This window comes from Caretta caretta, chromosome 4 (assembly GCF_965140235.1).
Source record: "Caretta caretta isolate rCarCar2 chromosome 4, rCarCar1.hap1, whole genome shotgun sequence".
NCBI classification, from domain to species: domain Eukaryota; kingdom Metazoa; phylum Chordata; order Testudines; family Cheloniidae; genus Caretta; species Caretta caretta.
Window position 1 is genome coordinate 29,400,605 of NC_134209.1, and position 27,211 is coordinate 29,427,815.

The 27,211-nt window shown below is 40.6% G+C and overlaps 1 protein-coding gene across 8 annotated transcripts in view; it reads left to right on the forward strand.

Annotated features, from left to right (window-relative positions):
- Window positions 1-27,211, forward strand: part of ARHGAP24 (Rho GTPase activating protein 24) — a 337,143-nt gene that overhangs the window by 238,980 nt on the left and 70,952 nt on the right. The window contains exon 1 of one of the 8 annotated variants that reach the window (XM_048848053.2): window positions 10,337-10,619. The exons of 6 other annotated variants lie outside the window; for them this stretch is intronic. The gene's annotated coding sequence lies outside the window, so the exon portion shown is untranslated. Of the gene's footprint in view, window positions 1-10,336; window positions 10,620-11,199; window positions 11,268-27,211 lie in introns of those variants that run through there. One more of the 8 variants, XM_048848056.2, reaches the window with a different exon arrangement.

Consider the following 27,211-nt stretch of genomic DNA (forward strand, 5'->3'; position numbering starts at 1 on the left):
GAATAACAATGATGGTGGTACATATTAATGCCCCTTGGTGAATGCTAAGAATGGGTTTCTCCTCTTGTCATCCCAGTGTTAGACAACCTTGAATGTTTAACCCATTTCTGTGGTCATTACTTGGAAGGGATATTGCTCAGGAAAATCCATCATGTTTCTGACTCCACAGACAGCACTCTACTTTCTCTGCTGTTTGTGATCCAGTATCATTCCTACAGTGTTAGAAAGCACTGTAACATTAGAAGTGCTGTCTTTGTGGAGAGATGAAAAAGTAAGGGTGCTAACACTGGCTTTCTGGCCAAATCCCACTTTTGGTAGCTACATTGAGCCTATCTAAATTGCCTTTCTAGCTTCAAGGAGACATGATACTGTTCTTAACCTAAATTGTTTTGTGGTGTAGCTGCACACTGTCACTTAGCAACTGCATTTCACTCCAGACATTGGTCGCACTTCGGTGTTATGGAAATTATTCTTATTTATTGGTCTAATCATATTCCAGCGTTTGAAAAAGAATGTTGATGTCTTTCATGGTGAAACATGGTATATATTTAAGTGTAAGAGCTTTATCTTCCTTCCCAAAGTACTTTCATTTCATGGGACTCAACTAAACTTGTAAACCTTTTGAGGTTCACCCCTCACAAGTGCCTGTGCCTCTTAAGTGTACAGTATAAAGTTCTTGGCCGTATTATTTCATTAGGAAGACAGACATGTTGAGCATTTTGGTGAGATGGTATTAAATTGTGCTGTATATAAAAGTGTGTTTCTCTAGCAGTAATATGTATATGTAGTTGCTTATTTAATTTCTGTGGAACTTATTGCCATGGCAGCTCTGTGCTTTAATAACCAATTCAGACAAGAATTAGATATTAATTCACACAAAGCTAAGAACATTTTAAAAAATCAGAACAAGTGGTCTCCATACACTGCACAATTAGGGTAGCTAGAATTGGGGGTTTTTGGGGTTTCCAAAGGCCAACAACTTTCAGCCAAGGATCTCAAAGCCGATTGCAAACATGAATAACTATCTGTTTAAAAATCAAGCCTGTCTGTAAACAAGCCTGTCTATCTGTGTTACAAATAACACTATAGATTACTAAGATTGCAGACTTGGAGAGCTTTTTAGTAAGTGTAGGTGTTTTATATGTATATACATTTTAACCATAGCTCCTTGGAATTACTTTGAAAAGTTTCAACAGTGCAACTAGGTCATTGTAAGAGACAGAAGTGGCCTGAAAAGCTATGGGAAAAAAGGTATTGTCTGCTCTGGCCTTTAAACACACAATGACAGTGAAATATAGGAAAGCACTTCAAAGTCTGCCTTTAAAGCATTTTAGTCTCCTCATTGTTGAGCCTTTTGTTATTAGGGGACTAGTGGGTGTGATTTTTATCCTGCAATCAGTTTCTGTCAAGTCTAGCCATGCAAACATTGCTAAGGGGGAGTTTAGGAGCTATTATGTACGGTCACTGGTCTCTCTTCTTACACTGACAAAACCAGAGTTGATCTTGAAGGAAGCCAGTAGAGAGGTCTGTGGCACATTTTCTCTGCATCCCTATGAAAACACACACACAAACCAGGAGAATTTTATCTGGAAATGTCAAGCTGTGAAATGGTTAAGTTCCTGCTAGAGAATACTGAAGGTAAAATTGTCATTGACTTTGCCATGTTAACATGGAAGATGCTAAAACATTATTTGCTTGAATAATTATTTTAACTTCTCTTTTCTTATGACTACTCAAAGCTAAAGTTCTGTAAATTGAAGCAGGCTAATTTTAACATACACCCTGAGTGTATTTGCAATGGGAAGTTCAAATGATTAAAGGAGAGGGATAGCAAAGGAGTTTTTCAAATGCTTATAACTCTTCTCTCTGCTCAAAAAATATATTTTCATCTTAGCCAGTATGGTTGTATTTTTGCTTGTTGGTTTGTTTCAGGTGTTCGATAGATTTGAATAGAATCCATAAAAGAGATGAAAATAATCTGTAACTAACATTGTTAAGACTCAAAGATTTCTAACTTCTGTATCTTTAGTTTGTGACCCTCAATGCTGGACAGTGTGAATAGCCACCAGAAAGCCAACAGCTCAGCTGGAGGGTCGGAAGGATAGATAATCTCCCAGCTCTATGGTGACAGTTTAACCAATAAGAAAATGAGTTTGAATTTTACTTGGAAGGAGTCTTGCACAATAATTTTTTCCTAAAAAAAAAAAAAAAAAAAAAAGTACACACAATACAAAGTGTACAGTGCTCACTTTATATTTATTTTTTATTACAACTATTTGCACTGTAAAAAAGGAAGAAAGAAATTGTATTTTTTCAGTTCACCTAATACAAGTAGTGTAGTGCAATCTCTTTATCTTGAAAGTTGAATTTACAAATGTAGAATTATGTAAAAGAAAAACTGCATTCAAAAATAAAACAATGTAAAATTTTAGATCCTGCAAGTCCACTCAGTCCAACTTCTTATTCAGCCAAATGCTTAGACAAACAAGTTTGTTTACATTTGAAGGAGATAATGCTGCCCGCTTCCGGTTTACACTGTCACCTGAAAGTGAGAATGGGCATTCTCATGGCACTGTTGTAGCTGGCGTCACAAGATATTCACGTGCCAGATGTGCTAAAGATTCATATGTCCCTTCATGCTTCAACCACCATTCCAGGGGACATGTGTCCATGCTAATGACGGGTTCTGCTCGATAACAATCCAAAGCAGTGCAGACTGACACATGGTCATTTTCATTATCTGAGTCAGATGCCACCAGCAGAAGGTTGATTTTCTTTTTTGGTGGTTTGAGTTCTGTAGTTTCTGAATTGGAGTGTTGCTCTTTTAAGACTTCTGAAAAGCATGCTCCACACCTCGTCCCTCTCAGATTTTGGGAGGCACTTCAGATTCTTAAACCTTGGGTCAAGTCCTATAGCTGTCTTTAGAAATCTCACGTTGGTACCTTCTTTGCATTTTGTCAAATCTGCAGTGAAACTATTCTTAAAATGAACAACATGTGCTGGGTCATCATCTGAGACTGCTATGACATGAAATATATGGCAGAATGCGGGTAAAATAGAGCAGAGGACATACAGTTCTCCCACAAAGAGTTCAGTCACAAATTTAATTAACGCATACTATTTTTTAATGATCGTCATCAGCATGGAAGCATGTACTCTGGAATGGTGGCCAAAGCATGAAGGGGCATACGAATGTTTAGCACATCTGATACATAAATACCTACAAAAGTGCTATGCAAATACCTGTTTTCACTTTCTGGTGACATTGTAAATAAGAAGAAGGCAGCATTATCTCCTATAAATGTAAACAAACTTGTTTGTCTTAGCGATTGGCTGAACAAAAAGTAGGACTGAGTGGACTTATGTGCTCTAAAGTTTTACATTGTTTTCTTTTTGAGTGCAGTTATGTAACAAAAAATAATCTATATTTGTAAATTGCACTTTGACGACAAATAGATGGCACTACAGTACTTGTGAGGTGAACTGAAAAATATTATTTCTTTTGTTTATCATTTTTACAATGCAAGTATTTATAATAAAAATAATATACACTTTGGTTTCAATTACAACACAAAATATACATGAAAATGTAGAAAAACATCCAAAATATTTAATAAATTTCAATTGGTATTCTGTTGTTTAACAGTGCAATGAAAACTGCAATGAATCGTGATTAATTTGTTTAATCGCAATTAATTTTTTGAGTTAATTGCGTGACTTAACTGCGATTAATCAACAGCCGTAAAAATAACCCCAACCACTTTCCTTTTTAATTTTTAGAATGTATTTGGGTTTTTTTCCTGGCTTGTGTTGTAAGGTTAGATTTGTTTGGAGTACTACAGTTTAATGTCTGGGGCCCTGTTGTGGCTTTTAGATCCAGAGCACCACTGCTGGAAGAGGTGTGGGAGCAGAGGTGCAGCAAGACACCCGTGGCAGTTGCTGGGGGTATTCAGATGGTGTAGTTCTGTGGCAGGCAGAATGCTTCAGAGGTATATCTACACTGCATAAAAAGCCTATGGCAGGCCCATATCAGCTGACTTGGGCTAATGGGGGTTGGGCTGCGGGGCTGTACATCTGCAGTGTAGACATTCGGGTTTGGGGGCTCAGGCTGGAGCCCAGGATCTGGGACCCTCCTTCCTCAAGGAGCTCCCAGAGCCTGTGCTCCAGACAAAGCCTGAATGTCTACACTCAATTTTATAGTTCCGCAGCCCGAGCCCCAAAAGTCCAAGTCAGCTGACACAGTCCAGACGAAGGTCTTCTTTATTGCCGTGTAGACTTACCCAGAATGGGCTGGGGAGAGCGCACTAAGGAGAGACTCTGTCTCTATTTTAGATGTCAATAATGTACTCTCTTTGGAAACAGGCCTCTAATCATAGCCTCACTGGTTGAGGATCACTTCTGGCTGCACACTCGAATTTAATTCCTCCCGTTTGTGCTATGGAGCACAAGCACAGCATCCTGGATGCCCTTGTCTCTCCCTATAACATATATGCGTTATAAGTTAAGTGGCTGATAGAGACTGCAAATGCCAAAACTGGATGGTTGAAGATGATTTCTGTTCAAGAATATAAAAGAAAGCCAGAGGAAATGCTATGCTCTTTTCCTTTCCTCCATGACTTTTGCTTCAGTACACTGAAATATGTCACGTACTGAGGCCACACGCAGAGCCATATTACAGCCATGGGGGCAAATCCTGCTCAACTTATGCCTGCAGCAGAATTAATATGGTTAGGACAGTTCCCCTGTACATAGTGGGAATAGGGTGTGAGGAGCCTAGGGAGGGGTCCACAACTCCCTCATGCAATGGAGCACCTCCACCAGGCTGCTGAGGGAGTGGTGGAGGGATAGGGCCTGTAGATCTGCCAGTCATTCCTGCTAAGAGAATGCAACCAGAGCCACACCATGGCACATGGTGACCTGGAGGGGAAGGGAAGACAACTAGTTCCCCCAGATCCCAGTGGATTTATGTCCACAGTTCATTGTGGCTGAGCGCACGCAAGAGACAATTTGCTCCATAGCTGGTTCTGATCTACATCCTGGACTATGTCACAGGCATGAATCTGTTTGGATTTTTTTTATTAACAGAGTTTAATCCTGGTGAAAGATGCTAAAGCAAGAGCATGGGAAACTTGACCTCACTTGTTTAATTATACAAGGGGTGTGGAACAAGTAGTAGTAGTTGAAGCTTCTGCAGGCTGCCCTGCCCACGCCTAAATGCTAATTTGGCCTGGCCCCTTTAGCGGTGAGTAAATAGTTTGGCACACGGGCCACTGAACAGCCATCTGAGGGTAACACTTTTCATTCCTGCCCAGCGAGGCCTGGATACAGACCCGGTGACTCGGAGGAGGAAGGTTGTACGTATCATAACCATTCTCCCCACATTTCAACAACTCCATCTCATTGTTTATTGAACATATTGGTATATTTGGTTTTTAACATTTCAGAGTAAATTAAGTGTGTAATTCCATTTTGCCTGTCTTCATTAACAGTACCACTGCATGCTCATGTTTATTATGGCCTTATAAGAGCTGTAATCACTGTGCAGAGATTATATACTTGGCCCATTAATATGTAGGGAAGCAGGGAGCATTTTGCAAATGTGACAGAATAATTTAGAGTCTTAAACTGTATCCTATATAGCCGAATTTAATATGGTGATTACATTAATTAGCACCAAAGGTTTTTTATTAATTAATTTAAAACCTGAAAGACAATTGTGCCCCCACCCCCAAACTTTTAAGTGCCTGTGCAGTATATTTCACATGTGCTTTATATGGACTGATGCATTGGAACTGCATCTAAACCAATGAGTACTGAATTAATCGAAGACGCACATCCTCTTTAACACATATGTACAAGTATTGACATGCAGATCTGAGGCTAGTAGTGCTGTTCTTATAATTGGTCCCACAGGTCTCTTGAAATTCTTATAATGAAAAATTGCCCGATCCACTGTCATGCCTTTATCACAGCTCCAGGTTATTTTATTAGTGTGCAGCCATAGCATGACTGAGAATACTTTACGGAATACAGACTTATCATATCCTATTTTTATGACATCTTTAGGAGTTCCGTGAAGCATCTCTGCTGTCAATGAGTTCTTTCTTTATTGGCAGGGAAAGCGGCAAGTTGCTTGTGATTTTAATAAATTAAGACCTAACTCTACTTCCTCTTTTGGGCACACACTGATTGTTAGCAGAATAGAGGGTTCAGAATTTGGGAACACTCAGTTCCAAATTTCCAGGAAGAGAGATTATATAGTGAGCTTTTTTGATGGGAAAGTCATTGGTGTAATCAAAGGAAGTTTAAATGCTTTGCTGCTGTAAATAGACACAAACCCTCAATACTCAGAGATGGATGTCTACTTTTTTTTGTTTGTTTGTTTTATTTTTTTTATGATCTACTAAAAGGTGGATACACAGCAAACCCCCAAACCTCAGGGAAATTTGGATCCAGATCTGATCTAATTCTGGTAATATAAACATCACTTTATACAGGGGTTAATTTTAATAGCTCACCTTTGTAAATCGGGAGTAACTCCACATGGTGTTGGGTCAGAATCTGGCCCCCTCGTATGAAAATCTTAATTTAGTGAATTGTTTGTTGCCAGGGAAAATTCAATTTATTAGAATCAGGTAGGAGACGAGAGGGAAATAAATTTTTAACTCTGAACCATGGAACATCCTGAAAGCTTTTTTTTTTAACCCAGAAAACACAAAAGCCTGAGATTTCTGTTGAATTTCATAAATGGTTTTATTTGTACAGTAGTTGAAATAAACAAACCCCATTGTTTTTGAGTCCAAACAAAAGATCCCAAAACTCACATCTAAGCTGAAAACTCAGAAAACATCATAGGGAGCTCTACAAGTGATGAACTTGGTAATAGTAGGTTTTGTGCATGCTACTGTAGTTTATTTACAAGAGCCATAGTAAGTCACAACTGATTACTGTGGTTTCCTATCTTCTTCCACCTGGTTTAATCTTTTCACCATAGACAATCCCACTGGGTTCCACTGTCTTTGGGTTCACACAGCTATATAGCTTTGACAGGTTTCAGAGTAGCAGCCGTGTTAGTCTGTATTCGCAAAAAGAAAAGGAGTACTTGTGGCACCTTAGAGACTAACCAATTTATTTGAGCATAAGCTTTCGTGAGCTACAGCTCACTTCATCGGATGCATTCAGTGGAAAATACAGTGGGGAGATTTATATACACACAGAACATGAAAAAATGGGTGTTATCATACACACTGTAAGGAGAGTGATCACTTAAGATGAGCTATTACCAGCAGAAGAGCGGGGTCGGGGGGGGACCTTTTATAGTGATAATCAAGGTGGGCCATTTCCAGCAGCTGACAAGAACGTCTGAGGAACAGTGTGGGGGGAATAAACATGGGGAAATAGTTTTACTTTGTGTAATGACCCATCCACTCCCAGTCTCTATTCAAGCCTAAGTTAATTGTATCCAGTTTGCAAATTAATTCCAATTCAGCAGTCTCTCGTTGGAGTCTGTTTTTGAAGTTTTTTTGTTGAAGAATTGCCACTTTTAGGTCTGTAATCGACTGACCAGAGAGATGGAAGTGTTCTCGACTGGTTTTTGAATGTCATAATTCTTGAAGTCTGATTTGTGTCCATTTATTCTTTTACATAGAGACTGTCCAGTGTGACCAATGTACATGACAGAGGGGCATTGCTGGCACATGATGGCATATATCACATTGGTTGATGTGCAGGTGAACGAGCCTCTGATAGTGTGGCTGATGTGATTAGGCCCTATGATGGTGTCCCCTGAATAGATATGTGGACACAGTTGGCAACGGGCTTTGCTGCAAGGATAGGTTCCTGGGTTAGTGGTTCTGTTGTGTGGTGTGTGGTTGCTGGTGAGTATTTGCTTCAGGTTGGGGGGCTGTCTGTAAGCAAGGACTGGCCTGTCTCCCAAGATCCGTGAGAGTGTTGGGTCATCCTTCAAGATAGGTTGTAGATGTAGAAGCCCTCTATGCCAACATTCCACACAAAGATGGACTACAAGCCATCAGGAACAGTATCCCCGCTAATGTCACGGCAAACCTGGTGGCAAAATATTTTGTTTAAGAAAAAAAAGCCACCAGAAGTGATGGCAACATGTTGACATGTAGCATTTAAAATAAATAAATACACTAACTACATACACTGCACTGAAAACAAGAATACTTAAAATGCATCTTACAAAATTCATCCATCACTGCTTCTTTTTAAATATTTTTAGTCTAGAAGTTGTAAATGGAGACCAATTCAGTACAGTAAGTTAATATTGCAGTAATAGAAAAACTGCAATTTATTTTGCTGAAAAATGACTTGCATAGTCCCTTTCATCCAGAAAGATCCCAAAACACTTTGCTTCACCTATCACTGCCATGCAACCACTTTGTATAACAACACTATGCAGCAACACAAGGTAATGAAGGAGATAATTATTTCCAATTGGCACTGGAGAGGCAAAGTGGCCTGCTAGAAAGGACACTGAACTGAGATTCAGGAAACCTAAAAACTATTCCCAGATCTGTCGCTGCCCTGTTGTATGACCTTGGGCACGTCACGTCCCTTACCTGTGCCTTTGTTTCCCATCCTGCCGTTTGTCGGTGTTGTCTATTCAGATTGTGAACTCTTTGAGGCATGGATTATCTCTCGCTATCATACACATTAGATTAGAGCAGCAATCACATGTACAATTGCAGTGTAGACCTACTGATACAAGAGTATCATTGCAGTGTAGACCTACTGATACAAGACCATTGTGCAAGTCCACTGACTTCATGGGAATTACTTCTGATTTACACTGGGTTACTTTAGAATTAGGCCCTGGTTTTCTATGCAGTTTCATGCAGTGTACACCATGGGATATGCTAAAGAGGAAGGATTGTTCTGGAAGCATGTACTGCTCTTTGTTCACGGTAATCAGTAAAACACCGATGTCCTAGATGAGATATTGAGCTAAAATTCACGTTTTCAGTGGAAGCCTGTTGAAATCAGTGGAGTTAAATCTGGGATGAATTTGGTCCAAGTTGCTTTAAATTACAGAGGGAAAAAATTCCTCCTACCAAGACTCGGAGCCATACAGCGCATAATAATAAAGTTGTACCTCTTACAGTTGATGGATATTCATGTAAGTTGATAACCTTACATCTGTTATCAACTAATGTATTTTAGAAGCTAGATGGAATGCTGAATGATGGCAAAGAAACAGGGCATTCACTTGCTGAGGGGCAAAATCTAACCCAGCACCCATCCTGAGCAGCTGCACAGGGCAGGAGCTAGGTTGGAGGTTGAAGTAGTCAGTGTAGCCTCCCTGGGTGGAGGTGGGGAAAGAGAGAGAGGCTGGAGGTTCTGTGCAACAGCTAATCATCCTGCTACTCCCCAACCTGGCATGCAGTTGCTGCACAGTGGGCCCCACAGAGCGGAGCTCCGTGCTGCACAGGTTCTGTGCATCCCCTATGTTGTCCCTTGGGTTTCTGCTTCCTCGCCTTGTGCAATGGAACATCTCCATTTTTCTATGGTCTTCTGGGGAGCTTCCACTCTCAATGAGGAAGTAGCTGGGTTTGGATCCAAGAGCCTTGTATGTACTAAATAAAGCTGCAGCACCCATTGGAAAAAAAATCCTTTCCCCTCATTTCCCCCTACTTTCCTCTTACTCACAACTACCTCAGTGCAGGGTCTTTCAGAGCTATCAGTGATAGTCTCCAGCCAGTCCTTAAGTTCCATGAAACCCCCACCAGCCCCGCTGTATTATTAGCTAAATACATGTCTTCCTGGACCTGTTGGTCCAGGTCTTGAGGTTGCTGCTGTAACATTTCACTTGTGAGCATTGGGACATAACAGTGTTTGTGGTTGCTTCCTCTTCTCACCTCTAACTCTCCTGTTTTTTCTATTGCAGTCCTATAGCAATTCCTGTAGCACTCAGTCCTATAGCAATTCAGATCTGTTTGTTCTTTTCAGGGAGTAAAGATCATAATCTGTTTGGCGAAGAGTAAAGAGATGCCTACGAAGCCACTGTACTGAGGCTGCAGTCAGACAGTCCTCAAGTGTGTCCTTCAGTGAACAATAGCATCTAATCCCTACCATTTATTCGTAATGCTGAAAAAGTGAGATGCTTACCTCTGTGCAGCTGATACTTGAGGCTTTGTTCCTTTTTTATGGAGTTATGAAGACTCCTGATAACGGGCATGTCACTTCTGTTCTTTGTGTGCGTGATTGGCTGCTCATCCTGATTAGGGGAAGAGACAGTGGGTGTAAAAACAGTGGCTAGCTGGATTGTTTTTTCAATAGCTTCAGCCTTCCTGTTGAAGCTAGATCCTGAGGCTTTAATGAAGTTCCCAGCAGATAACAAAGCTGAAAAACTTCAAGCGTCACTTCTAAAGATAGCAAATATTTAGCAGGCTGGGGGCAAAATACAGAGCCTCCGAACCTGATTCTCTTCCCAGTTGTACATCTTTATAATTCATTAATTTGAGTGGAATTACACTAGTGTACGTGTGAGGAGAATATAATCCTTTGGATTTCAGTTTGTTTTTTAACCAGAGGCAGATTTTATTTTTTTGTTTAACTCCAAACAAAAGAGATTCTGCTGTTGGAAAATTTTCCTCTGGGTAAGGAATGTGCTTTTAAAATACTTGATATTTAAGGATTTAGAACAGTTCCTTTACTGAATACTGATATATGATCCATTAAGTGGCTAAATTGTCATCTTGACAATAATAACATCTAACTCTTTAAAACAATATGTCAAATTCTGCCCTTGTGTTATGCCAGTACATATCTGCAATGACTCCATTGGACTGAATTTTGCTTAGCTACATCTATGTATATCTGGATTAACTCCATTGATTATCCATGGAGTTCTTCTAGTTTTACAGTATTGTAACTGGAAGCAGAATTGTAGCCTTGTAAGAGATCACAAATGCTAAAGTATTTACAGAGCTGGTTGATTAAACATGTTTCACTGAACAGGTTGTTTAAATCTTTGAAAATATAAAGCTTTCAATGTCAAAAACCCACCGTGTCAAGTACTCATAAATTAGTGGGCAAAAGTCTCATATCCATTTCATGTTGTAAATCTCTTCTGTACTTTCTGAACTTGTGTTGTGCATAGATCTTCCATTTGTACATAGAACTTCCATTCCTGTCAGTGGGAGAGTACTGTGTTAAATGATTGAATATGCCTTAGAGATCTGCTGGGTGGACAGGAGAGTACATATTGTTGGTAGATGAACCAAAATGCCATCAGCAAGTCTGTAGTAAGTCTTCTGTTTAACTATCTATTGGTTCACTAATTTATTATCATGTGTAATGTTTATTAACTGAATGTTGTATATTTTTGGTAATATTAGCAATATAGCTTCCAGGCTGGCTTTCACTAAAGTGCAAATCAAATACCACTTCCCAGAGCCTGTCTGTGAGATTTATGGATTTCTCCCTCTTCCACTCCAAAATGATTTAAGGAAATGATTCTCTTTTGCTGTTGTTTTGCTTAATGAATTCAATGATATGCTATATTCTGTATCAGAGATTCTCCCAGCATGTAAGTATAGTCTCAGTAACTAAATTCAGAAGGATAGTTTTATTTAAAAAGTCAAAAACAGAGATATGAGGAATTTGGGGTAATGGAAATGTGACATGGTTTTATATTCTTCCCAGTGTAATGGCATAATGATGATGTAGTAAAGTAATGGATCCTGATTGTTGCTATACAGCCTACAATGCTATGGCTGGAAAAGAAAACTGTTGCTTGCCTTTCTGGCAAAAATAATTCCCTGGCTGTATCTAAAAAGCTCAGATTTGGTCCACTACCCTGACTGTTCTGCACAGGCCCCTGATCAGAGCATTAAATAACAAATTCAAACTGAGGCTGAGGCATACTCAGCCCTTCCCCGTCATCCCAACATCTTCTCCCAAGGAGTTAGTGATGGGGATGGAGGAAGTCTGGGAGAGAAAGAAGTAAACATTTGAGTGACTGACGACTTTTTTTAAATAGGGGCCTGATGGATCTGTTCAGGGCTTTGGAATGATAGTTTTCCCTGATGGAAGTGAGCCAGAGGGGACTTAAGTCTTTCCTCTCCTTTGCATTCCATGAGCAGAGTCTGGAGACAATTGCATTCTGGCTTCTCACTGCCCCAGTACTGGCTGTGCTTAATAGACACAATCTTGGTTAGCTGGTGTAACTCCATTGTCTTCACTGGAGTTCTCTTCTGTTTTACAATGATATAAGTGGGTTTCCGAAGCAGGCTCACTGTGTACATAGGACTGTAGATATAAGAAAAGGAGTACTTGTGGCACCTTAGAGACTAACCAATTTATTTGAGCATGAGCTTTCGTGAGCTACAGCTCACTTCATCGGAGTATGCATCCGATGAAGTGAGCTGTAGCTCACGAAAGCTCATGCTCAAATAAATTGGTTAGTCTCTAAGGTGCCACAAGTACTCCTTTTCTTTTTGCGAATACAGACTAACACGGCTGTTGCTCTGAAACCTGTAGATATAAGGGCATCCAATATATTTGGAATATCTTTCTTTAAAAACAACCAACTAACATTTTAGCTTGTATGTATATTTCATTCCACAGACTAGCCTCTTACCAGGGAGACAGTTATAACGGATTTGACTTTTCTTGTTCTCCTGAAGAAACATTTACTGAATCAACTGTATATTGCTTGTGTTGCATGTGCAGTGAGTCTTACCACATAGTTATTCCGTTTCTTATCTGGTCCTATATATGTGACTTGGGTTGATGAGAGGGGAAAAAGTCTGTTCAATCTGACTCATAATTTTTGCATGAGTGTAATTTTTCTGTAATGAAATTTCCATATTGCTAGGCTGCTGCTAATACGGGTCTCCCCACCTTCCACCTCTAGCTATCATCCCCATTCCTTTATAAACACTGTATAATATTGTGCTATAACTTTAGAGGTTCATGAAAAGTGTACGGAAGAAGAACCTGCCTCTCTGAGCCTCAGGCTGTGTCATCTCAGCCATTGCCTCCCACCTGAGTATTGTCCAACATGTGACCGTTCCATTTTCCAGTTTTAAACAAAAACGTTTAACAAATAATTTATATAGACTATTGAACTGGAATGGAGACTGACATGTTGCTAATGATAGCATCACATCAGTGTGACTGAACAATTGCCCCATCTGGAGTCTGAGTCATTTACCTCCTTTTATAAAGTAAAGTGTGCAGTCAAGATATTCCTGTAGGTAGTAAAGATATTTCTATCCTGAAATGTTAAGTGTCCTTCTCATTAATCAGATACCTGTCCTGGGAACTAGATAAGGTGCAACTTTGCTTTGACTGCTTCCAAGGTCAGTGCTATTGTTTGCATTGGTTCAAGGAGATCTGGTTGGCTGCTGATAGTCCTGTCTGCCTTTTTCCCCCTTTGATTCTTTTTGGGAATACATGTCTTGTAAGAAACCATGAAGCACACACAATAAAAGTTCATTAGTGGGCATCAGATCAGAAACTTATGTAGCTCCCAGTTTTTAGAGAGGTTAGTTGTGTGCTCAGTTTTGTTGTTACAGGCAGTGCTGCTTATTAGCACATCCTGTGTTGTACTGAGTTCATATACCCTATTTTCTTTCCCTGTTCCCAGCAGGGGTATAATCACAGTCTCTCTGTGAACGGTGGATATAGATTTGACAGGAACAGGAGTCCAATTGAGCCAATTCAGTGGTCCATTCAGGGTTGGATTAGGGCATGTTGGGGCCCTTGGCAAACCACTGTATGGTTGTGGTGGGGGGAGGTGTCGGGGGACCCCTTTATCTCCTAGAAAGGCAAGGACAGCAGCATTGGAACATCTTCTCTCACCCCTCCAAGTGGCATCAAGAGAGGCAGGGAGAGGTACCATAACCAATACCCTTTTACTCCCCAGAGAGGCAGGGGTGATCGTGAGAGGGGTCTCCCAGTCACCAACACAGAAACCAGGAAGTTGAGGTGGGCTGGGCCTTCTCTGCTTTTCTCCTCCTGAAACATAAATAATTCTCTTCTGGAATGGTTTTGGAAGAGGCTCCCAGAGCAGTGTGTCTTGGCATTAACACCCCATTGAGATGTAAAGGGCAGTTCACTCTTCTGAGCAATTGTTTCAGGCTCGCTGCAGACTGCTTGGTCCACAGTTTCAAGCTGTTCTTTGCAGCCACCAGGGCTAGAAACTTACTTTTTCATTTAAAATCAAACAGAAAGTAAATTTATGATGTGGTCCCATTACTCAGAGCTGGAATCATAGACACTGATCTAAAGTCCTGTGCCTTAATCCAGCCTGGCATACACCATTCTTGCACGTCTCTGTGGGCCTTCTAGGTTTTGTCAGTATTTAGCTTTTCATTCTAAAAATAATTGCTAGTCCCTATGTGAAGATACTGTTCCAAATGTAGTCCCTGGATGAAGATTGAGTGATGTTTTAGATCAGTGAGCACTCCTGATATGATGGACACAGAAGTTTTGTCTGCAGACCCTAGCAGAGGTAGTGAAGTCGGTCTTGAGTGGCTCCAGTCCTCTCTCTGAGATAATCTAAAGGGGAGTTAGAGAAGGTTCTCTGCAGTGTAGTACAGTACCACAAAGATCTGTTTTGTCACGCCTTTTGTTTGGGGTTCTTCTGAGGCAGCTGAGGTTAGTGAGAGGACATAGGCTGCAATGTCTGCAACATGCTGATGTCACAGCTGTCTCTCACAACCAACTAGGATCATGTAATGAATTATTTGACCCAGCATCTATATGAGCCTGGGGTTTGAGTGAGGACTAGCTGCGTCAGGCTCAGTTCAGACAAGATGGAGACACATCTCATGGGCTCAGAGAAAAAGCCACTGATAATGAATACAGGAGAAGTAGGAATAAAGTTGAAAGTGATCTATTTCAAAATGAGAAAAGTTATTTGGGTATTTATAATGAGGTAAATAGGAAAAACAGGGAGAAAATGAAGAAGTAATTGGCAGGTGAAATGAGTGCTTGAATAGGCTTACTTGCCAGCAGATTAATTCACATTGCTAAGCATTAAATGTTTCCTTACGTTCTTATCTACATATGTGAATCAACCTTTTGAATGGCATTCAGCAACTTAACTGTTGCAGTTTAGTAGATAGGGCAAGTTATATAGTATGTTCACAAACTATCAGTGTGTGTCTAAATGAAATCCTTGTTTACTATTTGGGAATTTAAAGGGGCCCGAACAGCTCTGCTTCATTTTACTATAATCTAGCATTCCTTAAACAGAAGGCTAGAGTTCACTCTGCATTATAAGCTGAGTCAGCCCTTTGCTGAAACCAGAGGGCTTCAAACAAATAAGGAGAATTCTCCTGAAAAATTATTAAGCTGAGGCCACCAGACTCTGCTGAGGTAGGGACTTTCCAAGCACATGGCTCAGATGAGAGCACTGACCTTACTGTTCTTTGAAATTGCAGACCTGTTTAGATTCCAGGCTGCAAATTAATTTCACGGGCCCAAAGGAACGTTCTTATGCAGGGTCACTTGGGTGCCTGACTACTGGAAAGCAGAAAATGTGTACCCTTGAGAGTTCACCTTTATTATGTGCTTGTAGAATATCAAATAAGTAAATGTCATCCATGATAGAGCTGGAAAGCTCTTCATTTACAGCTCTGTGTAGTCCATCCCGCTACAGTAGGGCAACACTGGCAGTTTTGATAATTCTCTAAGGGCATAATTTTGCATGAGGGATATGACTTCAAGAATCTCATGCATGTAAGAGGAGCAGGATTTTTCCCTAAATGACTTCTTCATTTTTGAACGTTTCTGGTGATGATGGCTTTGACAATTACATTACCCAATTTTAGCATTTTCTCATTGATCTCACACCTAGATCCTCATTCTCGATTCATTTATTTATACAAGTATAACATGGTTTACATCAATGGCCTTGCAACTGATGTACTTTGGTTATGTGAGTAGAGAATCAGGTCCTCTTGTTTTAGTCATGGATTCATGTAACTTTTCATATCACTTATTTTATCTAGTCCCCACAAGGATGAAATCTTTTCATCAGTAGTTTTGTTCAGAAGGGATTCATATCTTAGGTATTTGATCAACATGAACACAGATATCTAAAAGTTTCAATTTTTGCTTCATGCATGATTCACAATAATAACTTAGATTTTTGTCAAAATTTACAATTTGGCCTAGGATAAAATTTTATTTGTTTTAATTGCATCTCCTTTTTGAAGTGAAACATTTAATTGGCATGTTTGCAACTCTCTGTTTGTACAATAATTATGCAATGCTTGGGCTTCATAGAGTCAGGACTGAGTTAACTCCCCTCCCCCCCCAAAATTAGCTTAAAATCCTAGACCCAAATTGATCCATTCTGCAGCTCCATTGATGTTGTGCTTTGTGTTTATAGAATCATAGAAATGTAGGCCTGGAAAGAAGCCATCAAGTCATGGACAGTGGGTACTGTTGGCTGTGGGAGGCTGTGCCTGGTGTGGGCTCCCCTCCCCCCACGCTCTGCCGCCAGGTTCCCTCCTGCAGTTCCTGGCACTCTGCCCTGGCCCAGGCTGGCTCAGGCTAGGGCTGTCTGGCCTGCCTCCCACAGGGACTTGGGGTGGTTGGGGCTGGGGCCGCGCTGCCTGCCCGGTGCTCAGAGCACACTGCCCAGTGCTCTGGGGCTGGGGGCACTGTGGCCGTGCTGCCCGGCACACCAGGGCCGGGGGCGCTGCCCGTGCTGGGCTGGGGTGGGGGTGTTCTGGGCTCCTGCAGGGGAGGGAGTGGCCTCAGGCACAAGGGGAGGGACCGGGAGCTAGCCTTCCCCAGCAGCGGGGTCACCGGCCACCCATGCATCAAGTCCAGCCCCCTGCGCTGAGGCAGGATCAATGCTTAATTTGTAATGAAAGAGGTGTCAGGGCTTAAGCAGTTAGGCGATGGGGCTCAAGCAATTTTTTTTACTTTCATAAATGATGTGGCAGGCCCAGAGGTGCTGGGGCTATGAACTGCCAAGCCTAGAGGTTCTGGGGCTCAGCCCTGCACTGGGCAGGACCAAGTAAGCCTAGACCAGCCCTGACGGGTGTTTGTCCATCCTGTTCTTAAAAGCCTCCAATGATGGGGATTCCACAGCCTCCCGTGGAAGCCTGTTCCTGAGCTTAAGTGCCCTTAGAGTTAGAAAGTTTTTCCTAATATCTAACCTAAATCTCCTTTGCTGCAAATTGAGCCCATTACGACTTGTCCAACCTTCAGTGGACATGGAGAACAATCATTAACCATGCTATTTATAGTCGCCCTTAACATATTTGAAGACTATTATCAAGTCCTCGCTTAGTCTTCTTTTCTCACGACTAAACATGCCCAATTTGTTTAACCTTTCCTCATAGGTCAGTTTTTCTAAATCTTTTATTATTTTTGTTGCTCTCCTCTGTACTCGTCTCACAGCTTTGCAAGAAGAGCTGGGGAGAAAGCAAGACCAAGCTCACAATGCAGTAAAACATGCTAGCTATTCTGGCTTCTACTTAATCCTTATCGGTCACTTGAGATATTTTTAGGGCACCAGTCACCATCTTCTCCAGGCACTAAAATCTTTGTATCCCATAGTACCTTTCAGATTCACCCACTGACTTCAATGGAACATCATAAGGGATGAATTTGGACCTATGTAAATGTGTTACTGTTAATTTACAACTACCGCAATGAGTGTTGCTGAACTGCTGACACACTTCCTTTCTCAGCATGATAATTTTTCAACCGGCATGTACATGTCTGTATCCTAATATGTGGGCTCAGATTCAACATAGCCAATGGAAACTTATATCTCCTGTCTCCCAAGGTTAGCCTAGTATTAATTTGAGTGGCACATAAATACTGAGAGAAGAATAGACCTCAAAGTTTGACTACTGACTTAGCTGATCAAAGGCTGATTTTAGAAAAGAGGCTGAAATTTAATTAGGAGCACTAAGTGAGAGAAGCTGTTTGTAGCTTCTTAAATTTTTTTTACGTGATTCAATTCATGAGAGTTACTTAATACCTTCCAGTGTCACGGTGACAATTAGGTCTGCATGGTCAAATTGAGATTAATGTAGTAATTCACTTAGTCTGAATCTGATTATTGACATTATATTTTCACTGTAGATTTGAATTAACCTCTCCTCCCAAATCCTGCTACTTTTCCTATCTCCAGCCAGGAGGCTGCTTTTTCAATAATAATGTTTGCCCTTAAACAGAGGGGTTTTTAATCCATAAATCCTGAAGTACTTGATAAAGGAGGATGCAGGACTATTATCTCCATTTTACTGAAGGAGTAATTGAGGCAGAGAGGGATGAAATTACTTCTCTAAGGTCACACAGTAAGTCAGTGGCAGAGTCAGAAATCTAGATCTTCTGGATGCCAGAAGTGCTCAGTTCACTAGATGATTAAAGACTTCTTCCTTCCTCTAAACATACTTAATCATATTAGAATTTATTTGGAGACTGCAGTGTCAGGAGGCTCACTCTGTAGAATATAATTAGTTGGTGGAGAAAGGGAAAACTAGGAAGAGCAGTAAAGCAATATAAGTTAATATAAACATCATCTACAGCAATTAAATAGGGAAATACGTGCTTTGCATTTAGATAGCTAGTGCTCGAAAGCATCTTTTGAGGAATCTCCTGAGCACCTTTGAGAAGTTTAAAAACGTTAATTAAAGAGGCACCAAACTGCCTGGTCAGCTCGGTAAGTATTGTTTCTATTTTATATATGGTAAACTGAGGCATACAGTTGAAATTACTTAACAATGGTTACATAGGACCAAGTCCTCTTTCCGGTGCACAGCTTGAACCAGAGAGGAAATTGTGCCACTTTAGCCCTGCTAGTTGCACTGGGCTGGGGGAGTGGAGGAGCATGGATGGAGGGGATCAGATGATCTATATCTACCAGATGTGTCCCCTTGAATCATAATGTGCATTAAGGGGCAAGAAGCATTGAGAAGAAGAGCTCTTTGATGCACAGCAAGTGTGAGCATAAGCTTTCCACTGGGGCAGCCCCTGTATCACTGTTTCAACTACATTGTGGACCTGTCACACTTGAGGAGCGAGAAAGGGTGAGAATTGCCCCATAGCAAGTTAATAGTAGATCCAAAGGTAGAATCCAATGGTCCTGTCTGTCAGTCATTCACAAAAATTACTAGGGTATAGTGGGTAGATCTTTGGGGACTGTTGGGACCATTTCATCCATTTCTACATCATACTTTGAACAACAAGAATATTCTTGGCTGGAACAGATGTAGGAAGTTATTTCTTTCATAATTAACCTCTGTCTAAGAAATGTTACAAGATAGGTTCCTTTGCCAGAGAGTAGCAAATTTCAGGGTCTTCTACATTGGTTTCCCACTGGAAGAGTGAGGCAGAGATGGTGTTTTCTTAGTGTAATTTGTTTTATTTACTCTGTATACGCTGGCCCTTGATCAGAGGTGGTCAAACAGCATGCAGGCAGTTCCCTCTTTCAGGAATCTCAGCCAAAACACCAGTGCCTAGTTCTTAGAGAGCAACTCTGCCCCAAGAATGGACTCTAGTTAGGGAATTTAAGGCAGAGAGCAAACTCCCTTGCTGCTTGCCACAGCTGCTCCAAAAAGAAACACCATCACAAAATTTAACAAAAATGCAGCATTTTTTTCAGATAATGTCTGCACACTAAGAAAAAACTATCTGTAAAACAATGTGTAACGGTGCCATTTGATGTCTTTCACCATAAGAATAGTCTGCTTAGGGGAACAGTGGGGTAAGAAAAATTGTATTAAACTCTATAGACTTTTGAAGTGACATCTTACTATCCGATTGGCATTCTCCAGATTCATCTGGTTCCTGTTGTTTTGTGTATTGTAGCAAATGGATTAGAAAAGCAACTACATTTATATTGTAACCAAACACCAATAGAAACTGCTTTTGTGGTGTTGAGGTTTTGTTGTTCATCCTCACAGCATTTTCGTTCAAGGCAATCCCAGCATGGAGTCTATTAAAGAATACCCTTCTTTTTCGTCTCATCTCCCAGCCCTGCCTTCCTCTTTTTCAGCACATATTCCTCATAGTCAGTGTGTGAGCTTCAGGAGAAGGAAGAATTCTGGAGCTTCTGTCTCCATCTCACGGGCCAGCAGCTGGTCTTGACAGACTAGCTGTTGAGCTGGCATGGGTTGGGGATATTAATAAAGCTTGTTGTCTTAGAAGGGCAGTCAGTAGTCATTCAGCTCATTCCTCATGCAATTCATTGTGAACTGGCTTCCTAAGCGTGGAAAAAGCAGTTGGCAGTTAAATATTCTGTTCATTACAGTCGGTTTAACTTTCCAGTATTCTTGTTTTATGAGGTAATTTTTAATGTTGATGGCATTCAGATTATGTTGCATTTCAAACACCAGGAATGTGGTCAGTTTAATTTCATATTGAACAAAAGCCCATGCCTGAAGGTATCTATTAGGTAAAGCTGGCTGAATAATTTGTAGTAAATCATATTTGCAATAAATGTTGCCTCTTTCTCTGTTTGCAAACGGTGCACAAGCAAACAGGAATTATCTCAGCTTCATGCAATATTCAGACTCCTTAGATGAATAATTACTGCAAATATTTTTCTGTAAATACTTGTGTTTACAACTTCAAAATTTGATTTCCACTAATATTGTCATATATTTACAGCTGTGTTCCTGTGAACATTGCTGCCAGGAAATTCATTCACAATAGAATATTCATGAAAAGTGAACACCGGAGGGGCATGAACATAGCCAAAGTAAATTTAGTCTGAAAAACTGCTTTCAAAATTCAGAGAGACTCCCTGTCCTAATTTTTATATCCAAGAGGCTTATTGAGGGTAGGGCTGGGGGGACAGGTTTTGGAACTGAAGCACAGCTCTAGGAGTCCAGGCGATGTGCTGCTTTTCCCAGCTACACCACAGATTTCTTCTGTCTCTGAGTAAACCACTTAACTTATTGGTGCTTTAGTTTCCCTATCTGTAAATTGAGATGATAGTACTTCCTTACTACACAGTGGTGCAGTGAGGAGTAGTTGTTTGTGGAGTGTTTTCAAAAACTCACATGAAAGTTGCCGTGGAAGTACGAGATGTTGTCATCATCATCATTTAACCTTTTGGGACTCATCCCAGTGGTGCCCTCCAAACATTTTGAGATTTGGCCATCGCTACCCTCTCTATGTAACTTGAGCAGAGAGTGGCTAAATCTGCATCTACTTTAATTTCTGTTTTTTCTAGGGACTCCACTATATGAAGTCCAGATTCCAAAACGCATTCATTGCTGGCCAGGTAGATCAGTTGCAAATAATTACTACTCAGTTTGAGCATGGCTTGTAGCATCTGGCCCTGAATGATTAATAGGGGAATGGGTAGTCACTAAGGACCAGATTGTGGCCCATGCTGCTCACTGATGCAATGGAGTAAAGGGGACATAATGTGCCCTTACCTTTGTGCAATGATGCACCTCACTGCCGCTTCCTGGGCACAAGGAAAGCACACACCCATAGTGCATCAAGGCAATATGGTTATGCCAGCTTGTCAGGAGAAGTGTATGCAGTTCACTATCTTTCTAGAGTAGCAAGGCACCCCAAATTAAAATCTCCCTCCCAAGCTACTCCAAAGAAAATGAACAAGCTGCCCATTGCTATGGGCTAGATGGCAAACTGCTGATCTAACCCTAACTATATAAGAACAGCCTTACTGAGTCAGACCAATGGTCTATCTAGCCCAGTATCCTGTCTTCCAAGGCAGATGCTTTAGAGAGAATGAACATAACAGGACAGTTTTGGCATCTGAAGAAGTGTTTTTTTACCCATGAAAGCTTATGCCCAAATAAATCTGTTAGTCTTTAAGGTGCCACTGGACTCCTTGTTGTTTTTGTGGATACAGACAAACACGGCTAGCCCAGACACAGGACAGTTTTGAGTGATCTATCCCCAGTCATCCAGTCCCCGCTTCTGGTGGTCATAGATTTAGGGACTCCCAGAGCATGGAGTTATGTCCCTGACCATCTTGACTAATAGCCTATGATAGACCTATCGTCCATGAACTTCTCATTCTTTTTTGAACCTGATTATACTTTTGGCCTTCACAGCAGTCTCTGACAATGAGTTCAACAGACTGTGCATTGTGTGAAGAATTACTTACTTATGTTTGTTTTAAACCTGCTGCCTGTTAATTTCATTGGGTGACCCCTGCTTCTTGTGTTATGTGAATGGGTAAATAACACTTCCTTATTCACTTTCTCCACACCATTTGTGATTTTATAGACCTCTATCATATCCCCCCTTTGTAATCTCTCTTCTAAACTGAATAGTCTGTTTTTTTAATCTCTCTTCGCATGGAAGCTGTTCTGTACCCCAAATCATTTTTGTTGCCCTCCTTTGGATCTTTCCAGTTCTAATATACCTTTTTTTGAGATGGGACAACCAGACTGTGCACACTATGCAAGGTGTGGGCATACCATGGATTTATATAGTGGCATTATGACATCTTGTGTCTTTATCTATCCCTTTCCAAGGGGTTCCTAACATACTGTTAGATTTTTTTGACTTCTGCTACACATTGAGTGGGTGTTTTCAGAGAACTATTCACAATGACTCCAAAATCTCTTCACTGAGTGGTAACAACTAATTTAGACCACATCATGTTGTATGTATAGTTGGGATTATATTTTTCAATGTGCATTACTTGGCGTTTATGAACATTTGAATTTCATCTGCCATTTAGTTGCCTAGTCACCTAGTTTTGTGAGATTCCTCTGTAACTCTTCACAGTCAGCTTTGGACTTAACTAGCTTGAGCAATTTTGTATCAGATGTTGCCACTTCACTGTCCACCCCTTTTGCAGATCAGTTATGAATATGTTGAACAGCACTGGCCCCTTGGGAGACTCTTTGGGGGTTCCCTCTATTAACCTCTCTCCATTTTGAAAACTGACTATTTATTCCTACCCTTTGTTTCCTATCTTTTAACCAGTTACTGATCCATGAGAGGACTTTCCCTCCAGTGCCATGACTGCCTACTTTGCTTAAGAACCTTTAGTGAGGGAGCTTGTCAAAGGCTTTCTGAAAGTCCAAGTACAGTGTTTTCACTGGATCACCCATGTCCTTATGTATGTTGACACCCTCAAAGAATTGTAATAGATTGGTGAACAATGATTTCCCTCTTCAAAAGCTATGTTGACTCTTCACTAACACATTGTGTTCATTTATGTTTCTGATCATTCTGTTCTTTACTATAATTTCAGCCAGTACCTTTGCCTGGTACTGAAGTTAGGCTTATTGGCCTGAAAGCGCCAGGATCACATCTGAAAGCTTTTAAAAATAAATAAATAAATTAAATAAATACAAAAGGTGTTACATCAGCTCCCCTCTAGTCATCTGGTACAGAGGCTGGTTTAAGCAATAGGTTACATACCACAGTTAATAGTTCTGCAGTTTCATATTTGAGTTTCATCGGAACTCTTGGGTGAATGCCATCTGTTCCTGGTGACTTATTACTGTTTAATTTATCAATTTGTTCCAAAACCACCTCTGCTGACACATGAATCTGAGACAATTTCTCAGATTTGTCTCTTAAAAAGAATGGCTCAGGTGTGGGGGAAGACCGATGCAAAGAATTAGTTTAGCTCCTCCGCAATGGCCTCGTCTTTCTTGAGTGGTCCGTTAGCACCTTGATTACCCAGTGGCTCTTCTGATTGTTTAGCAGGCTTCCTGCCAAATTTGCTGTTAATTTTTATGTCGTTAGCTAGATGCTTTTCAAATTCTTCCTTGTCCTGCCTTATTACTTTTGTAATATTGTCCTGCCTACTTTTACACTTGACTTACCAGCATTTATGCTCCTTTCTATTTTCCTCACTAGACTTTGACTTCCAGTTTTTAATGATGCACAGTGTTCTAGAAATCTGACACCACTGGAAAGTTGATTACAGTTCTGTTAACATTGTGAGATGCTATGCTGCTCACTGAGATGAGTTTCATTGTTGTGGAACCATTTGTCTCTCTTGGGGCTTGTCTTCACAGAAAAGTTAACTCAGATAATACTTTAGCTCTTGTCAACACACAGCCCTCGGTTTTAGTGTCGTGGTGCTTTAACTCAAGTTGGGTGGGAGGGGAAGGGGAGAGGGATGGACTAAAGCTTGAGTTAGCAAAACTCATGAGCTACTAATATGACCGCTCTGCAGTGTGGACTTAGGCTAGCTCCACTTGAGTACTGCTAGTCTTCTAATGCCTTCCCACAGTCCTATGTAGCCAGATAGGACAGACAAGTTCTTCCAGAATTCACTGGGAAAGAATTCATAAAGTGTCTCAGTTTACTGCAGTGCAAAGAACCATGAGATGTGTCACACACAAGGGAGTGTAGTGTCAGAGTGGGCACAGCAGCTTGAGTATTATTTCACAATATGGCTGCTGGTATTCAAATAACTCAAGTGCAGATAATTCGAGTTAAGTTTACAGTGAAGGCACAGAGACTGTGCAACACTTTTCTTTATAACCCCATATATTCTTGTATATTTAAGTACTTGCTTCAGATGAAAATAATTGACATAGAAGGTCTTGATGTAGTGCAGAGAATTGCAATTTTTCCCTTTCTGTGCCAACAGGGAGTGAATCTAGCCCAAAAAAACAATGTTTTGGCTTCAGGCATCCTGTTGGTTTTTTCCAACTGTGTTTTTTGCCATAGCAAAATAATTTTAGGTGAAAACCAATTTTCCATGTCTCTCCGTTAGCCGAAATCATGAATTTTCACCCTTCTGGCCAGCAATGCAATTTTTTTCTTAGAAGTCATAACTTTTTCCAGTGTTGCAGAAACACAAATGTCCAGAACTTTATCAGGTGTTGGGTGTATGCTTGGTAATGCAAGCAGATAATGTGTGCACTTGAGAACCACAGCAAAAATTGATCATGTAATTTCAGAGTTCATCTTGGTTGTGGTTGGAATTCGTACCCTTGTAAGGACATGGAAGAATGAGGCCATATGTTTTGTATGGGTATTTATTTATATAAAGGATAATGATATCCCTATTCTGTATGACTGTTTAAAACTATGTTAAACTGAGTGTTTTGTTTGGATGGGAAAGTTAAAATGGGCAGGGACTGTTACTGTTCCAAACTGGACCATTGGGAGGGGAGAGGTGTGGGGAGATAGGACTGTTCATTATAGCTCTTGTGTGACAGACCAGGAACACAGTTCGGTACTGACAGTGAAGCATGAGGAGGAGTGAGAGGCAGGAATACTAATAGTGTGGAGGAGATGATTGTACCTTTTAACACGACTGGGGGGACTTTACTGGGTAACTGTTGGACATTCAAAGAAAGAAGAAAAGGAGACTGTACTGTAAGTTACAGTTTGAGACTTAGTTATTTCTGTCCAATTCTCAAGTGTTCCCGTACCTGCACATTCCTCGCTTTGGTTCAGAGTGCCACACTCTCCAGGTTTACCCTCCCCCTGCTCTTTTGTGAGCAGCCAGGTGTACTTCAAAAGGTTCCGAGGTTTGGTTTGGACAAGCATCAAACAGTTTGCATGCTTATCTGAAACTTGTCCTAGCCTCTTTTAGTTCTAGACATCATGCTGGAAATCTGTCAAGAACAGGCTCTCTTACGAAGTTTCTGGTACTTCCCAGTTCTGGCCACATCATGAACACTGTGACAAATGCCTTTTTGGAGGTATAGTGGTGACCATTCAAAAATATAAGCATTTGCCATCATACATAATGCTGTCTGAAATGTCAGTTTCCCCTTATACTTCAGATAGAATGGATCAGTGGTAAAGTTTGTTGTACCAGCTGGCAAATGTTTAACTATAGTAAATTAAATTTTAGCATTTGCATTTGCCCTCATGATCAAGCCTTCTGCTCTCAGATTGTACAGTGCCCATCCCTAAGGGGGCGCCTCTTTTTATTGAGGCCTTTGGGTGCTACTCCAATATAAATAATAAGAATAGTGAGTGATAACCTTTTTATTGAATTTTTAAACTCTTTTACAGAAGTGTGATCCTCTGTTAACTTCTACAGGGCTGTTTAAAAATTCCGTAGAAAGAATCCCATTATCCATTCAATTAGCTAGCTTTTCAGAGTAATTGAGATCCCTATTGAACATCATGAAAATAGTTTTCTTCAATTATTAAGGTGAAATTATTAACCCTTTCCTGTTTGATGCGTAATATATTACAAACCCATGTTAACTTGCTGGATCTGCATACGTGTGTTCTGCAGCTTGGAAAGATTAGGAAGTGCTTTAAACTGCAGTCATGTTGTTGATGGGCCAAAGGATGGGATTTTCAAAGGAGTCTGAGAGTTAAGTGCCCAACACCTACTGACAGTCTATAGGAGCTGTTCAGGTAACTCCTTTGGGCCCCTTTGAAATTCCAGCCTGAGTAACCTTTCCTCTGGTTCAGGCTCTATTGTGCCTGTGAGGGTTAATGATTGTGTGCAGGGTAGATGTTGTCTCTTCAGTGCTAGTGAATGTTTGCTGAGTGTGTGTCAATAATCTGCCAGTGTTTTTTAGGTTGTTGCTGATTAATTTGGTCATTGAATGATTGCTTCTCGCATCACTAGACTTTTAAAAAAAGGAACAAACCAGAGATGAATCAAGGCTCAAGTGGCTCTAGGCTGCACGTAACGTTTGTCTCATCTATTCTAATTTATATAATGAGGATGATTTTTTAGAAAGAAAAAATAGTTGTCTCACAAAACTGTTCTCCAATTGATCTTACTTATTCTGTGCATTTATTGATGCTGCTTAATGAAAAAATGAATTGCAAATATGTGGGGATACGTTTTCAGCAAGGTCTCTATCCAGAGGTGCACAATCAATTTACACATGCATATACTTATGCTTGCAGTTGGTGTAAGAACCTGCTAATACTGTTAATATTTGTGTGAGTCCTTCTTTTAGTGCAATACTTCTACAAATCATCTGACCCAGAAAATGGACCTGGTGCTAATGTGCACATGTGTGCCACTATTACACTCTTTAAAGGACAGGTGCAAGTTTTAATGAACGTGCAAAGAGAAAGTGTGTGTGTGTGTACACAAGAGGTACAGAGGACTGAAGCTGCAGGCCCTTGATGTGAATAATATAATAGAAATTAATATTTGCATGCCCAAAGGGTCACCAGGCTTTTATACATCTGTGGTGAACCTGCACCGATTTATGGGTTTCCTTGGAAACCCTAAGGAACTTTGTGGTTTCATATGATTTTTACCCCAAGTCACATGAAATTTAATGTTTTTGGCTGAGCTGAGTTTTGAATTTTTCAAACCAGA